Consider the following 17,771-nt stretch of genomic DNA (forward strand, 5'->3'; position numbering starts at 1 on the left):
TCCCTACCATCATATCCCACCTCCCTCAAACCCATTTTAATATTATCGTCCCATCTATATCTTGTCCTCCTCAAAGGTCTTTTTCCCTCAGGTCTCACAATTAACAACCTAACTTATAATGAGGAGCTTGGTATCAAAGTTGGACAACTCCACTTTTGCTTTTTTTACAGGAGAGGCGAAAAACTAGATCCTTGGAAACAAATGTCACCGTTATGTGTTTTTTTTAAACATTGTCATGGGTCATAGAAATATTGTTTCAGTCTCAAAATGTGATAAAACTAATATTCAGGTAGAAATTTAAGTTTAAAAAGAGGAGTTGTCCATTTATGAAACTAAGTCATGGAATTGTCTGTTTTTGAAACCAAATGAAGCCATATTTGAAGTGGAGTTGTCTGTTTTTGAAACCAAACGAAGCCATATTTAAAGTCAAATTGTCTACATTTGAATCTAAGTCTCTTCTAACTCGGTTCATAGCAAATTGATGTAAAACAGTACTTAAGCTATTCATCCACAAACCTGTTACTGTATAAATAAACAATCACCATGCGTTATGGGAAAAGGTAGTACAAATGTAGGCTTCTCATTGGCTTACTTACTCACAAATGGCTTTTAAGGAACCTCCAGGTTCATTTCCGCCCTCACATAAGCCCGCCATCGGTCCCTATCCTGTGCAAGATTAATCCAGTCTCTATCATCATATCCCACCTCTCTCAAATCCATTTTAATATTATCCTCCCATCTACGTCTCGGCCTCCCCAAAGGTATTTTTCTATTTTTCCCTCCGGTCCCCCAACTAACACTATATATGCATTTCTGGATTCGCCCATACGTGCTACATGCCCTGCCCATCTCAAACGTCTGGATTTAATGTTCCTAATCATGTCAGGTGAAGAATACAATGCGTGCAGTTCTGTTGTGTAACTTTCTCCAGTCTCCTGTAACTTCATCCCTCTTAGCCCCAAATATTTTCCTAAGACCCTTATTCTCAAACACTCTTAATCTCTGTTCCTCTCTCGAAGTGAGAGTCCAAGTTTCACAGCCATACAGAACAACCGGTAATATAACTGTTTTATATATTCTAACTTTCAGATTTTTTGACAGAAGACTGGATGACAAAAGCTTCTCAACCGAATAATAACAGGCATTTTCCATATTTATTCTGTGTTTAATTTCCTCCCGAGTGTCATTTATATTTGTTACTGTTGCTCCAAGATGTTTGAATTTTTCCACTTCTTCGAAGGATAAATCTCCAATTTTTATGTTCCCATTTTGTACAATATTCCGATCACGAGACATAATCAAATACTTTGTATTTTCGGGATTTACTTCTTATTGTATGGATTCGTAACAAACTGTTTTTTACGGTGATGGGTTGTTAGCCCTTCTCATTGGTCACTGAAGAAATTGTCCTAATTTGAAACCTAACCACATTGGTGTTGTCTACATTTTGATTCTAAACCGCACAATTAAGTGCTATTTTCGCTGTGTTCTGTTCGTTTTTGAACCTAAACAGTTTCAGAATCGCATTCAGCACACAAAATTCTATGAGAAACAATCAATATCTCGAAATCGCACAAATGAAGTTGTCTAACTTTGATACTATGCTCCTGATACTATGTTTTTTATGGATACACACACACATGCTACATGCCCTGCCCATCTCAAACGCCTGGATTTAATGTTCCTAATTATGTCAGTGAAGAACACATTGCATGCAGTTATGCGTTGTGTAACTATCTCCATTCTCCTATGACTTCATTCCTCTTAGCCCCAAATACTTTCCTAAGCACCTTATTCTCAAACAGTCTTAACTTCTGCTCCTCTCTCAAAGTGAGAGGACAAGAGCTTCAAAAAAAAAAAAAAAAAAAAAACATAAAATGTCATTTTTTCTCAAAATGAACTTCGGTTTAAATCTGCCGTTATTATTCTGAGCGACTCAATTATCAAAGAGATCGATGTTCTCTGACCAGAGATAAACAAATAAAAACATACACCACAGAGCCTCTGTCCTCTACTCCTGAGTCATCAGCTACTAAATAAATCAACAGAGGAAATTCTCTCCAAAATATGTGACTGGTTCTCAGTCAATAAATTGGTATTAAATTGTAACAAAACTAACATAATTCAATTTAAATCCTGTCCAAATTTATCCTCGCAAATTTCTAGCGCAATAATTAATAATAGATTCCTATTAGAAACAAGAACCACCAAATTTCTTGGCTTAAAAATCGATAATGTGTTAAATTGGAAAAATCATATTAAAGAAATTACCCCCAAACTAAATTCAGCTTGTTTTCCTATTATATCTATGCAAAAGATAGTAAATATCAATACTTTAAAAACAATATACTTTGCATACTTCCACACGGTAATGAGTTTTGGAATAATATTCTGGGGAAATTCCACAGATGGTAACAATATATTTCTAATACAAAAAAGAGTAATTAGAATAATAGTAGGTGCCCAATCTAGGGAATCGTGTAGGGCTATTTTCAAAAAACTACAAATAATGCCCGTGGCTTGTCAGTATATATTTTCATTAATAATCTTCCTCGTATGTAATCGTGAAAACTTTGTAACTAATTCAACAGTTCATAGCATAAATACACGTCAAAAAAATGACTTCCATACTCCATCGGCAAGTCTATCGTGCTATCAAAAAGGAGTGCGTTATATGGCAGTAAAAATTTTAATAGCCTCCCTATCGATATAAAAAATGAAACTCAAAACATAAGAATATTTAGGGCCAAATTAAAGAAGTATCTAATTTCTCACGCCTTCTATTCTGTAGGTGAATTCATGACATTCAATAACACTTCATGAAATTGATACTAAAACTTTGTGTTGTACATACATACATACATACATACAAATGGCTTTTAAGGAACCCGAAGGTTCATTGCCGCCCTCACATAAGCCCGCCATCGGTCCCTATCCTGTGCAAGATTAAGCCAGTCTCTATCATCATACCCCACCTCCCTCAAATCCATTTTAATATTATCCTCCCATCTACGTCTCGGCCTCCCTAAAGGTCTTTTTCCCTCCGGTCTCCCAACTAACACTCTATATGCATTTCTGGATTCGCCCATACGTGCTACATGCCCTGCCCATCTCAAACGTCTGGATTTCAAGTTCCTAATTATGTCAGGTGAAGAATACAATGCGTGCAGTTCTGTGTTGTGTAACTTTCTCCATTCTCCTGTAACTTCATCCCGCTTAGCCCCAAATATTTTCCTAAGCACCTTATTCTCAAACACCCTTAACCTATGTTCCTCTCTCAGAGTGAGAGTCCAAGTTTCACAGCCATATAGAAGAACCGGTAATATAACTGTTTTATAAATTCTAACTTTCAGATTTTTGGACAGCAGACTGGATGATAAGAGCTTCTCAACCGAATAATAACACGCATTTCCCATATTTATTCTGCGTTTAATTTCCTCCCGAGTGTCATTCATATTTGTTACTGTTGCTCCAAGATATTTGAATTTTTCCACCTCTTCGAAGGATAAATCTCCAATATTTATATTTCCATTTCGTACAATATTCCCGTCACGAGACATAATCATATACTTTGTCTTTTCGGATTTACTTCCAAACCGATCGCTTTACTTGCTTCAAGTAAAATTTCCGTGTTTTCCCTAACCGTTTGTGTATTTTCTCCTAACATATTCACGTCATCTGCATAGACAAGAAGCTGATGTAGCCCGTTCAATTCCAAACCCTGCCTGTTATCCTGAACTTTCCTAATGGCATACTCTAGAGCGAAGTTAAAAAGTAAAGGTGATAGTGCATCTCCCTGCTTTAGCCCGCAGTGAATTGGAAAAGCATCAGATAGAAACTGACCTATACGGACTCTGCTGTATGTTTCACTGAGACACATTTTAATTAATCGAACTAGTTTCTTGGGAATACCAAATTCAATAAGAATATCATATAATACTTCCCTCTTAACAGAGTCATAAGCCTTTTTGAAATCTATGAATAACTGATGTACTGTACCCTTATACTCCCATTTTTTCTCCATTATCTGTCGAATACAAAAAATCTGATCAATAGTCGATCTATTACGCCGAAAACCGCACTGATGATCCCCAATAATTTCATCTACGTACGGAGTTAATCTCCTCAAAAGAATATTGGACAAAATTTTGTACGACGTCAACAAAAGTGATATTCCTCGAAAGTTACCACAGTTGGTTTTGTCCCCCTTTTTAAAAATAGGTACAATTATGGACTCCTTCCATTGTTCTGGTACAATTTCCTTTTCCCAAATAGCAAGTACAAGTTTATAAATTTCGCTATATAATGCACTTCCACCCTCTTGTATTAATTCTGCTGGAATTTGATCGATATCTGGAGACTTGTACTTTTTCAGATTTTCTATCGCAATTTCGACTTCTGAAAGCGTGGGTTCGGGTATAAATGGCTCAGCAGTTTGTATTTCAATTTCGTCCCGATCATTTCTATTTGGCCTATGTACATTAAGTAGTTGCGCAAAATAGTTTTTCCATCTGTTTAGGATTGATGGAGAGTCTGCAAGCAAGTCACCATTCTCATCCTTGATCACGTTTACCCTTGGCTGATATCCGTTCTTAAATTCCTTTATACCCTTATATAAATCTCGAATGTTTTTATTCTTACTATTTGTTTCTACCTCATTCAGTTTTTCCTTCAAGTAACCTCTCTTTTTATTCCTAAGCGTACGACTTGCTTCCCGTCTTTCATTGAAATAATTATCTCTCTTCTCCTCAACTGGATCCTGTAAGAATTTCAATTTTGCCTGTTTCCTTCTTTCTACTACCATGCAACAATCTTCATCAAACCACGGTTTCTTTTTCTTAGTTTCATAATAACCTATGCTCTGCTCAGCTGCAATTTTGATACTATCTCTGATATTTTCCCACACGCTATTAACATCTAATTCTTTGTCAACTTCGTCGGAACTTTCTAAAGTGGCAAACCTATTCGAAATTTCGACCTGATAATTTTGCTTAGCTTCCTCGTCCTTTAATTTCAAAATATTGAATTTAGTAATATTAACTTGTTGCTCTACTCGCTTGGCTACTGATAATCTTTCTCTTAATTCTCCAATCACCAAATAATGGTCAGAATTACAGTCTGCACCCCTGAAAGTTCGAATATCTACTATACTAGTATGTCTCCGTTTATCTATCAAGATGTGATCTATTTGGTTGTGTGTCAATCCATCTGGAGAAGTCCAAGTATATTTATGTATATCCTTATGGGGGAATGTTGTACTTTTGACAATTAAATTTTTCGATGTGGCAAAGTTGACTAATCTAACTCCATTGTCACTACTAATTGCGTGTAGGCTCTCTTTTCCAATAGTTGGTCTAAAAATATCCTCCCGTCCTACTTTAGCGTTGAAATCCCCCAATAAAATTTTCATATGATATCTAGGGAACTGATCAAAAGTATGTTCCAATTCCTCATAGAAGCTATCCTTTATATAGTCGTCTTTCTCTTCTGTAGGGACGTGAGCATTTATAACTATGATGTCGCACCATCTACCCTTAAGTACTAAATATGATAACCTGTCACTGATAAATTCGACCTTTTTTACTGCTGATTTTATTCTTTTATGTACAAAGAATCCTGTTCCTAATTGGTGATTATTGTTTCCTTCCCCATAATACAACAAGTAATCTCCTATTTGTGATATGCCATTCCCATCTAACCTAACCTCTTGTACTCCCACAAAGTCTATTCTATATCTAGCTAGTTCTTTTGCTACTAATGTTACCCCTCCTGTTCTATAAAGACTAGTTACGTTCCAAGTGCCAAATCTCAAAACCTTATTCCTTTGCTGTGGTCGTGCCAGAGAATCAGTCCTATTCCGAGGCTTACTGTAGGAATTCGTAACAAGCTGTTTTTTACGGTGATGGGTTGTTAGCCCTTCGCCCAACCCCCAAGCTGGAGGACCACCCCTTATCGGCTGTCCACGACTGCTTATTCAATATATTCGCAGCTACCCTCCATATCTGGAGGCCGTCTCCTCTATCCGCAACCTGAGGACGCGCCATGCCGTGGTGATAGGGACCCACCATACATGGCTTTGTGTTGTACTAGTAGACTATATTGTAAATCTCTTCTGTATATATTTCATCTAGACTGTGACTATAAATTAAGATTTTACAATAGTATTAACTTCTTTGACTTGTTCCATATTCTAGCTGTAAACAATGTATGAATATTATGAAATGTTAATAAATACAATAATATACAATCCAAACAAAGAATAACAACAGAGAATGATTCCTGTTCTGAAAATGGCAGTCCTACAGTGAAGGCATAATACTGTTCTTAGGTTGTACACCTCTGAGGAAATCAGATCCTTGCCACTGAATCGTTGGGGTTACGGAGTGCACAGACATAACTGTCACTTATAACAACGAGATCAGCTGTGTGTAGTGCTTGGCAATGTTTACAGAGCTGAACAATACCATTGTGAGATGAATCAAGTCCCCCCACCACGGTGAAACAAGAGGAGCTGGTCATCCTGAAGCCAGACGCTACCTGAAGAACTCAGCGTGGGGCCCCGTTCTAGTATAATATTTAAGAATCCTTCATTTTTTGTAACGCAATCATTTCTACAGAGAAATAAATCAACAGTGTTTAAAATTCAGGAATTTATTTAGAAGTGTAATGCTAGGGATGGGAAGACTGCATTATAATGTAGTTTGGGACTCGAACCATTTTTCATTTCATTTCTTCAATTATACTAAGTTAAAAAGTCGTTCTAACTAAAAGAAAGACTGTAACTCATTGCACATGATTATTTTTCTCATGTCACCATGTATCAGATCTCATAATTATTTAGAATCTTCATTAAAAAGTGTTCATATCTTGAAAGTTCCAAGTACAATAATTGAAGACTGTGACCCCAAAACACGTTAAATACATTTTTATGAAAACAGTACTAGTAATTTATTTTCCATTGCACAGTACAGTGTGTGGACATCAAATTGAAATAGAAATAATTAAATAATAAGTAAATAAGATCTTTTCATTAACAGTGGTTTTACAATGAACAATTACACGAAATAATAAAATATATTTTGTTGTTGTTTTCTAGTACCAGGCGTTTGACAATAAAGTCATTTCACCTCTTGCACTCCAATACGTTTCAAAGATATTATCATGGCCAGCCACTGAAGCACAGATTTTGAGGTGTTCCGAATCCATTTCTTGGATTGAGTTGCACAATGGGCAGTTAGGGGACTGATATATTCCAATTCTATGCAGGTGTTTGGCCAAACAGTCATGGCCTGTTGCCAATCTAAATGCAGCTACAGACGATTTTCGTGTTAAATCGGGAATTAACTGTGGAGTTTGATACAGAGAGTTCCATTTTTTCCCTTGAGATTGTGTTATCAAATTTTGTTTGTTGAAGTCTAAGTACAGTATGTATATTTAATAAATCTCTTCACAAAGTAATACGTAGATTTAGTAACAGGTCTGTAAGTAGCAGTGCTGTCCTTCTTTGCTAAAGCATCCGCATTCTCGTTTCCCAGGATTCCACAACGGGATATATTTAAAATTTATTTATTTATTTATTTATTTATTTATTTATTTATTTATTTATTTATTTATTTATTTATTTATTTTATCAATCTTTGTTCACGTCATGGCGGATTAGATGTATTCCAGTTCTTAATCCGCCATCACTCTCTATACAAATATAACACAAACTAATCCATAATGAACCTGTAAGTATCCTCTGTTTACAATAATACTAATAATAATAATAATAATAATAATAATAATAATAATAATAATAATAATAATAATAATAATAATAAGTATAGCTCTTGTATTTAAAACTCCTACCTTAGCTTTTTCATTGTTTATGCTCAATCTCTTAAGAATTACAGTATACTGTTAGCTTCATTGACTACTCTTCGTAGTTTCTTATCGTGTGAACTCAACATTTATAATTCCATCTCCGTTAGAGCTTTGACTTTTTCTTCCCATCTAATTTTAACTCTAAAAAGAAATTTTCCTAATTTCTGCAGATTGCTGGCGTTTAGGCGACCATTTATTTTTTTTATAAGCTACCATAGCGTTTATTTGTAGAAATTTTTTTTATCTATCCAACTGTGTCTCAAATCATTCGTTGCCTGACACTTTAGAGCAATATGCATTGCGTCTTCAGCTAGTCCACACAAAGGAGATTTATCCTTCTCTACGTTCCCTCTCTTATTCTTTAGTCTCCAGATACCTAATCTCCACCATGCCATTCCTGTTCTCTCTTCCCTTGAATTTAGTCTAATATATTCTTCTTGTTCCCAAAACTGCTTAACCTCCCTATAGTATTTATATATTTAATATATTTATGGTATAATTAATTACTCTTTCTCTTTACAAAGTGAAATAATGTCCAAGTGTTCTCAGGTAATCGAGATGTCTGTTATCGGCTGCATAGTTGTGATAATCCTGCAGGTATTCATGTTTGCAGTTGTAGCCACTCTCTCTTCGGTTGTGCCCTCACACGTCTACCCAATGAAAATTTCGCAATCATGGTCCTAGTGTCGCTCTCTTCCTTTTGGAGCTCAATCAAAGCAGTACAGAAGCTTGGATGGTGTCTCCCAAACACCACTTGCAGACGATTGTGAAAACCTTCGGGCAGATAATTTGTTCGATGTTCATTATTTAATGTGGAATTGCACTGGTTCCACAATGTCACATCATATCAACAAGGTACAGGTCGTCTTCCGCCACGAGCTCGTGTGTCATTGATGTACGTGACATCAAAGTAATCAAATGTTCGGAAATTTCTCGCATAATATATTCGGGAAACTGAATAGTAAGTTAAATTCTACTACGATCATATCTCACCTTCTTTCGAGAAGTTATCATGGCTTAGGTTACATGAGAGGAGAAATCTGCATTCACTTTCTCTCTTATATCGAATTATGCACACTTCATCCCCCTATTATTTATTCGCTCGTTTTCAAACTCTCTCTCGCTATCATAATATTAATACTCGATCACAATGCGATAACACGCTATAAATTCCACTTCACACATCATCTCTGTATTCCTCATCTTTCACTGTTGCTACCTCTCGTCACTGGAACTCTCTACCGCCTGAAGTCAAGGGCTGCCGAACATTGAAATCTTTCAAATCCAAGTTAGAAAATTATCTAATGATGAGTTGCCAAACTAACTTACTATTATGACAAGCGTTGTATTGCATGTTTCCACGTATTCACATTTTTTTTATGTTCTAGTGACATTTAACTTATTTTATATTTTTGATTTCATATTTTCCGATAATGGTATATCTCTAATGTGATAGGTTGAGCTACATTAATCATAATTTTCCTTACTGTGTGTACTTAAAAATATTGTATTCATTGTATGCTTTGTACTGCACTATTTTATTACTACTATTACTGTAATTTAAATTTATGTATTGTATTGATTAAGGCTGGTTGAGTGGAAGAGAAGGCCTTATGGCCTTAACTCTGCCAGCGAAAATAAAACATTATTATTATTATTATTATTATTATTATTATTATTATTATTATTATCAATAATAAAATTGTCTTATTTTTTTATACTTCGTACGTCTAATTCATTTTGACCTGCTGTTCACATTTCATTATGCTTTTTTCTTTCTTTCTGTATGTTATATATTATGTCTGATTTCTACTTACTTGTTGTTTACATTTTATTATTATTATCTTATTCAGTTTTGTGTGTAAAATTGTAGTGTACTTTGTAAATTTGTAGTGTTTTTGTAACGCAGTTTTACTCCTGGTTGAGTGTTAGAGAAGGCCGTATGGCCTTAACTCTTCCAGATAAAATAAATTATTATTATTATTATTATTATAAATTCGGGACCGTGACTTCGGGAACTTGGATTCGGGAAAGCAACATTCGGGAAAAAAATAGCTTCGGGAAAAGATTCATTCGGGAATGCGGATTCGGGAAAATGGGTAGGAACGGTTTATGAGAAATCGCTATACATAGCCTCGATCACATAATAGGCTATCAAATTGGCCATTTCCATGTTATGAAATGAAACATATAAAATAGAACAACCACCAGGATCGCCACTGTCGAAAATGATTTTTTTGCTAACGACCGCTAGATGGAAGTACAATTGCAAGCTATTACTCCACGCAATTCAATGAGGTTTAATCTGTTATATGTGATAAGGGTACATACAGTAGGTTGATGAAAAGACGGGCGGAATTCCTAAAATAACTTTAGGCTACTGAGGTAAAAAATATGAAAATATGTAGGCCTAAATCCATGAATATTTCAGAATCTAAATTGCTTATTTTTCTGCAGCACCACAATATGAAAACAGAAAATCAATATCCCGAATTTAAAAGAAAACTTACAAATTAAACCAAACCCTTTAACCCTATTAAATATGTGTATGTATGTATTTATTCACACTGCAATGGGTATATACCCGGTGGGTAGAATATAATCTAAATTTAACAGAAGAAATACTGAAATCAGAAGTAAGCACTGAAATAATGAAACAATTGTCTTTAGAGACAATTAATATTAGGTATCCTCCACAAAACTGGCTTCATTTATACACCGACGGATCCTTGATCTCCAGAGAACAAGGTGCCGGTGCAGGTGTTACGTGCTGTCTCTTCTCACTTTATAGATCTCTTGGATATGGAACAACAAGTTTTGATGGAGAAACCGTTGCAATAAGTGAAAGTCTCAGGAATCTTCTATTTCACATCAATAAATTTAAGAATGCAGTTACATTGTCAGACTCCAAAGCAGCTATTCTATCAATAGTCTCTAAACACACACCTTCATCTCAAACAGCAGAAATAACTAAAATGCTTTCTCAATTAATAATCACTCAATAAAAGAATTGTATTCCAATGGATACCATCCCATTATGGAATCCTGGGAAACGATAATGCAGATGCACTAGCAAAGAAGGGCAGCACTGCTACTTAAAGACCTGTTACTAAATCTACGTATTACTCTGTGAAAAGATTTATTAAATCTACATACTTAGACTTCAAAAAAACAAAATTTGATAAAACAATCTCAAGGGAAAAGTGGAACTCTCTGCATCATAATCCACAGTTAATTCCCGATTTACCACGAAAATCGTCTGTAGCTGCATTTAGATTGGCAACAGGCCATGATTGTTCGGCCAAACACCTGCATAGAATTGGAATATATCAGTCCCCTAACTGCCCATTATGCAACTCAAACCAAGAAATGGATTCGGAATACCTCAAAATCTGTGCTTCAGTGGCTGACCATGATAATATCACAGTCTACTATATACAGTCGCGAAGCTTGAGGTGTTTTTTTGCAAATCTCGTGACAAAGCGCTCCAAGCGGTTAGCAACTAGAAACAATAGACTGTCCATGGTCGACTTTGGACTGTGTCGTATTTCTACCGAGTGCTAGCTCGTTGCGTATTTCACATTGATGCTTGTGAAATGTTCGTTATTGGTTGTAATGAAAATGTTAATGGCTAAAATATAATAATTGGAATAATAATATGGGACAAGGAGGAGACGTTTGTAGTGCTATAAATTGTAGCAACAGTAAGGGAAAGAGGCCAGAGTTATCCTTTTTCCGATTTCCGAAAGATTCAGAAAGGTTCCTGGGTTTCCACAAGAATGCTGTGCAGAAACAAAACTCTTAAATTTGAAGTTCTTTGTGACTGTTAGAATACATTATATCCTTAAATTTCACAATGAAATGTTTCAATCTAACCGAAAGGACATTAGATACCGGTTAAAGTTCTGTCACTTAGGCTGCTAAATTTCCAGAGAAATAAAGGTTAGGTCTACTTTTTTTTCAGAGGATATATTTTTAATTGTAGCTATTAATTTTGTCATTATTTTTATGTGTTATTTTACTAAAGACGTAGAAAAATTAAGTTTGTTTTAATGAAATTTATTGATCACGTTTTATTTTCAATTCTGGTGGGATTATTATTGCTTAGGCATACTTTTTTTTTCAAAGGACATGTTTTTAATTATAGCTGTTAATTTTGTTGTTATTTTTATTTGTTGCTTTACTAGAGACGTAGAAAAAGTCTGTTACAATAAAATTTATTGATCACGTTTTATTTCCTATTCTGGTGTGATTATTATTGCTTAACCTCATCCCACTTTGTTAACGACGTAAGCCTACATTACAAGTACCGGTACACGTATGTACTCCATTAATTCATATTTCCATTATTATTGTTGTAAAGGGAAATGCAAATTAATATTTATTGGTTTCATAGTTAATTATCGCTATAATCGTGAATGAGTGAAGCTATTATAGTAAATTTCAGTTCGTTTTGCACAAACAAATATAATATTAACTTATTTCTTGCAGATATCTTCGAGTTTATGGTGGAATTTAATATACTTCATTAAAATAATAAATTAACTTTATGCATTTAATATTTCAATAATGGCAGGAAGGTGTTAATTTTTCCAAAGAACACGACAACGAAAGTGTAACATATTTTGTCGTCTGCTAGGAGAGAGATCTGCGATGATGAGGCGATAGTAGCGATCCTAGTGGTGGGCAACTACCCATGTTTGCATTTTTACTACATATTGAGCTTCGCGACTGTATATAGTAGACTGTGATAATATCTTTGAAAAATATTAGAATGCAAGAGGTCAAATGACTTTATTGTCAAACGCCTGGCATTAGAAAACAACAACAATATGTTCTCTACGTTACCTATTCACTGTAATAATAATAATAATAATAATAATAATAATAATAATAATAATAATAATAGTAATAATAAAAACAAATTTCGGCACTTGTAGGCCTATTAGTGTTTTAGCAGACTATGTTCTCCTATTGTGTATACAAGAATTATTATTACTTCACCTCTTCGACTAGATCCAGATCTGCATCTATCCACTGTTCTGGCAATGCTACGCAATTTCCTTTCTTCATAGCAACTGCTTGCATCTTTTCATTTCCGATTCGTTCAGTTTCTCCTTTTCAGATTAAGTAAGTCATGAACAAGGAGGAAAAGTCTTTGATGTGTGACGTGGGGGAGCGGAACGGTTAAGGGGTGGGGGGTACGGAACGAACAGGTCGAGTTAGCCAGTGAGTTGAGGTAGAAGAAACATAAAAGAATCAAAACGCGTGGGCCCATTAAGACAGAGCGTTATTCATCATAACTTCTAGAAAGCCACATAAAATAAATATAAAAAGAAACAAGCACGGTACAGAAATAGAACAAAACAAAGAGACAGAGAACATTATGTTGGGGGGACCGTACAAGCAAGAGCTGTAACTCTGCGGATGGGACCAACAGCCACTCCGTTCCTGTAATATTAGATAAAATAAATGCCAGGACGAGATATTGATGTATACTCGACGAGGAAATATTCCAGTGATTTATAACTTCGCCCAAAACTTAAGTAAAGGTTCGTAAAATATATTCTGCTTGTACTTTTAAAGGTGGCTATAACAATAATGGCAGAAGATACATAACAATAAATAATAATAATTACATAAACCATGTACTTATACCCACTCTAGTCTAAGACGAGTATCGTTTCCTGCAAGGGGTAGCAAACTACGCCACTCACACGTTCACTAAGATTTATTTATTTATTTATTTACTTATTTACTTATTTATTTATTTATTTATTTATTTATTTATTTATTCTGGTGTAGTTAAGGCCATCACCCTTCTCTTCCACTACACCAGGAATATAATAGTACATTATGCAACGAGCCTATAATGAAGGTAAATAAGAAGCGAGTATGGATATTTATGAAACGAGCGCAAGCGAGTTTCATAATTTTCATACGAGCTTCTTAATAACCATTATAGGCGAGTTTCATACTACTTTTTATGCTCGACCATATTTCTAACTTGATATTATTAATTTACTTTGTATCTGACCTTGGCCAATGTCCCGTATGTTGTGAGATGTGCGCAGACGCGAAAGTATTGATTTTTTCCGAGGAACAGATGTTCACAATGACCTTGCTAGGCCATAAGAACCTACAGAGATAACATTAAAAATAAATTAGACATTGAAAAACGAGATGACAAATTGAATTTATTTGAATATTATTTACAATTAACGCTAATTATTATAGTAACAGAACATAACCTTCTGCGACAGTTGGATTTCCAGCCTCCGTGACTTTTCGCTAATTCTCTTTCGAGTGCATATCCGACAATAATCGATACTTGCGGTTTTATAACGGTACAAAGCTGACCTGTCATTGGCTGAAAGACCTGACCTTTAATGAGTAGGTGTACTTTAATGAGGTCCGTTAAAGGTCTGCTACTAGGTGTATAATTACTACATTTCGGCATGGTCGAGCATAAATACAATAGGCCTAATAGAAATAAACAGAAAAAAATACACTATATACAAAGTAAAGCTACACAAGAAATAAAGAGAGAGAGAAAAAACATCTATAAACAAAGTAATAATAATAATAATAATAATAACAATAACAATAATAATAATAATAATAACAATAAAAATAATAATAATAATAATAATAATAACTTACAAATGGCTTTTCAAGGAACCCGAAGGTTCATTGCCGCCCTCACATAAGCCCGCCATCGGTCCCTATCCTGTGCACGATTAATCCAGTCTCTATCATCATATCCCACCTTCTTCAAATCCATTTTAATATTATCCTCCCATCTACGTCTCGGCCTCCCCAAAGGTATTTTTCCCTCAGGTCTCCCAACTAACACTCTATAGCTATGCATTTCTGGATTCGCCCATACGTGCTACATGTCCTGCCCATCTCAAACGTCTCGATTTAATGATCCTAATTATGTCAGGTGAAGAATACAATGCGTGCAGTTCTGCGTTGTGTAACTTTCTCCGTTCTCCTGTAACTTCATCCCGCTTAGCCCCAAATATTTTCCTAAGAACCTTATTCTCAAATACCCTTAATCTCTGTTCCTCTCTCAAAGTGAGAGTCCAAGTTTCACAACCATACAGAACAACCGGTAATATAACTGTTTTATAAATTCTAACTTTCAGACTTTTTGACAGAAGACTAGATGACAAAAGCTTCTCAACCGAATAATAACACGCATTTCCCATATTTATTCTGCGTTTAATTTCCTCCCGAGCGTGAAATAATAATAATAATAATAATAATAATAATAATAATAATAATAATAATAATAATAATAATAATAATCCGTGGCGCTACAGCCCGTGAATGGCCTAGACCGACCAGCCGGCTGCTGGCCTCAAGTCCACATGCCGAAGCAGAGGTGGACGATCATCCAACCAGAATGGAGGTATCGTGTGGTTAGCACGATATCCCCCCAGCCGTTATAGCTGGTATTCGCAACCGGATTTCGCTACCTATCGTAGCTCCCCAAGTGCATCGCAATGCTGGGTGGGCACCGGTCCCATACACTGGCCGAAATTTCATGAGAAAATTTCTTCCCCCACGAGGACTCGAACCAGCGCGCATTCCGTAACTCGAGTCCTAGGCAGGATGCCTTAGACCACGACGCCACGGCGCGGGACGTAAAGTAAAGCCACACAAAAATATACACAGGTTGCAGTCACACAAACTTTAAATGAGTGATTAAGTATCATAATTAATTGAGTAGTTTAATATGAAAGATGGACATCTGTCGTCTCCATAGTTTTGATCTAGAGGCAATTTTTTAATTCACAGTGTTCTTTGTAATATTTAACACAATTTATTTTATAAATGTAGTGTTAGAGTTTGCATATGCTTTCGCTATAACTGGAAAGGGCATGAAAAATTGTATAAAAAACCACAGCTATCTAAATTTTGATTGAGGTCAGATGTCCGTCTTTGATATTAAGCTACTCAATTGTATCCTAACTAATTAACTAACATAAACAAGAAATTTGGAATTTTAATCTAGATTAAAAAAGAAAAAGAAAAAAAATCACAAATCGATACTTCTAGCAATACCTAAAAACATTAACTAAGAAAAAATTTTCCAATTTAATTTTGAATTGTGATAAAGTCCGGCAGTCCCTGACGTCATTAGGTAACGAATTCCAGAGGCGAGGTATTTCTACAGTATAGGAAGATGAGTATAAAGACGTTCTATGATGAGGGATAGAAAGAAGTGCTTGATGTCGGTTTGGAAGAGTTGTAAGAAATTGAAAGCGCGATAACAGATAATTCGGAGTAGAAGTATGCATGATTCTAAACAGAAGAGACAGTGCTGTGCACAAGAAAAGAAAAATGTCTCACAAAGATAATAAGCTTAGGCCTATTTAACGCATACAAGATTTTAAGGCTATTTCAACAATAACGTGTTTCATTAGAAAGTTTTCGCACCCTCCCGGTTCGCTAAACGGTTAACGCTATGTTGACAATGATTGTTACAGGAGAAAAATTCACTCGGGCGCGCCGGGGATCGAACCCGGGTCCTTGATTCTACGTACCAAGCGCTCTAATCACTGAACTACGCCGAAGTTCAATCCACAGCATCGAATCGAATGTCGCTCCTCTAGTGTTTTCCCCATGTGACCTTACTCCATGCTGACATATATTAAGTCAACTGTCATGATACAAGGAGCGCACTCAATTGAGTGACTTGGTGGCCGGGATTCCACAGTATATATGCGCTGTTGGGCGAAGAATCTACGTAAATATTAATTTTTTGGTCCTACAGAATTGATCTGTTATGATAACAATGATTGTTAGAGGAGAAAAATTCGCTCCGCCACATAGGGGAAACAATATCTCTAAGCGAATAACGTGAAAGTGAACAAAGTTTACTGTAGGCCTAATTCTGTGTTAAAACATTGCATCTCTTTTGAGATTTACCACTGTGCACGATATTAGTCTATTTAGAACAGCTAAAGATGGATAACTTATTCAGGCCGAAGCACAGAAGGTTCAGGAAAGAATTTTCGTTGAGATTCCAACAGACAAAAGATTGAATCGTGAGTAATCCGACAAGCGAAAACTCTCCTTTGTTTAACTCGCTGTAACTGGGATACCAGTAAAGATTTTGAGTAGCGACCACTTTTACACGTAATTTCAATTCTTTCGCAAGATTTCTTTCGCTTTGACACCCCGTCTAAAGTAAAAAATACAAAAGTTTGCTGCTTACCAACTTTTTAAGGTGTAAATCTCTATTCTGAACAGATCACATCGAAGTTAGTACTTTTTTTCTCACTTACGAAAAAAAAGATTTTAATTTCACATTTTTTTATGCTTTCCTTAGACATTGAACTATCAATTTAAAAACTTACAGCTCGATTGACTAACTTCATAGGAACTACAACATGATTAATGTTTAACGGAGTAGAAAATATAGTATAATAGAGCCTTACGTTAAACAAACATGTGCACCGATCCCTTACGATTCTTTCCAAAGTTTTACGGACGTGAACATACGTCACCAAATACGTCATTACTGACGTCAACATAGCGTTAACCGTTTAGCGGACCAAGGGGATGCGAAAACTCTCTATGTCATGTCTATTATATTTTTTTGTTTTCCTGAACTATCTTTCAAAAGACATGTTTAAGTGAAACGTTTTATTGCCCATAGAAATAAGAATATGTAAATTTCGTTTACTAGATTACACACGAAAGGAAATCTTTTACAATATTAAAAAGTAAGACATCCTAATTCAATTTCTAAATCTCACCAGTTAAGTACTGTAGTTAAAGTAGTTTATGTCCAAACTTGTGGTAATCCCCGTATCCTGGAAGTTAAATATGAAACGGTTCGAAACTACAATACCAGTTATATCATCAGGACAAAAAGGTATGGCCTGAAG

The sequence above is a fragment of the Periplaneta americana genome, chromosome 3 (genome assembly GCF_040183065.1).
Source record: "Periplaneta americana isolate PAMFEO1 chromosome 3, P.americana_PAMFEO1_priV1, whole genome shotgun sequence".
In the NCBI taxonomy this organism is placed as follows: Eukaryota; Metazoa; Arthropoda; class Insecta; order Blattodea; family Blattidae; genus Periplaneta; species Periplaneta americana.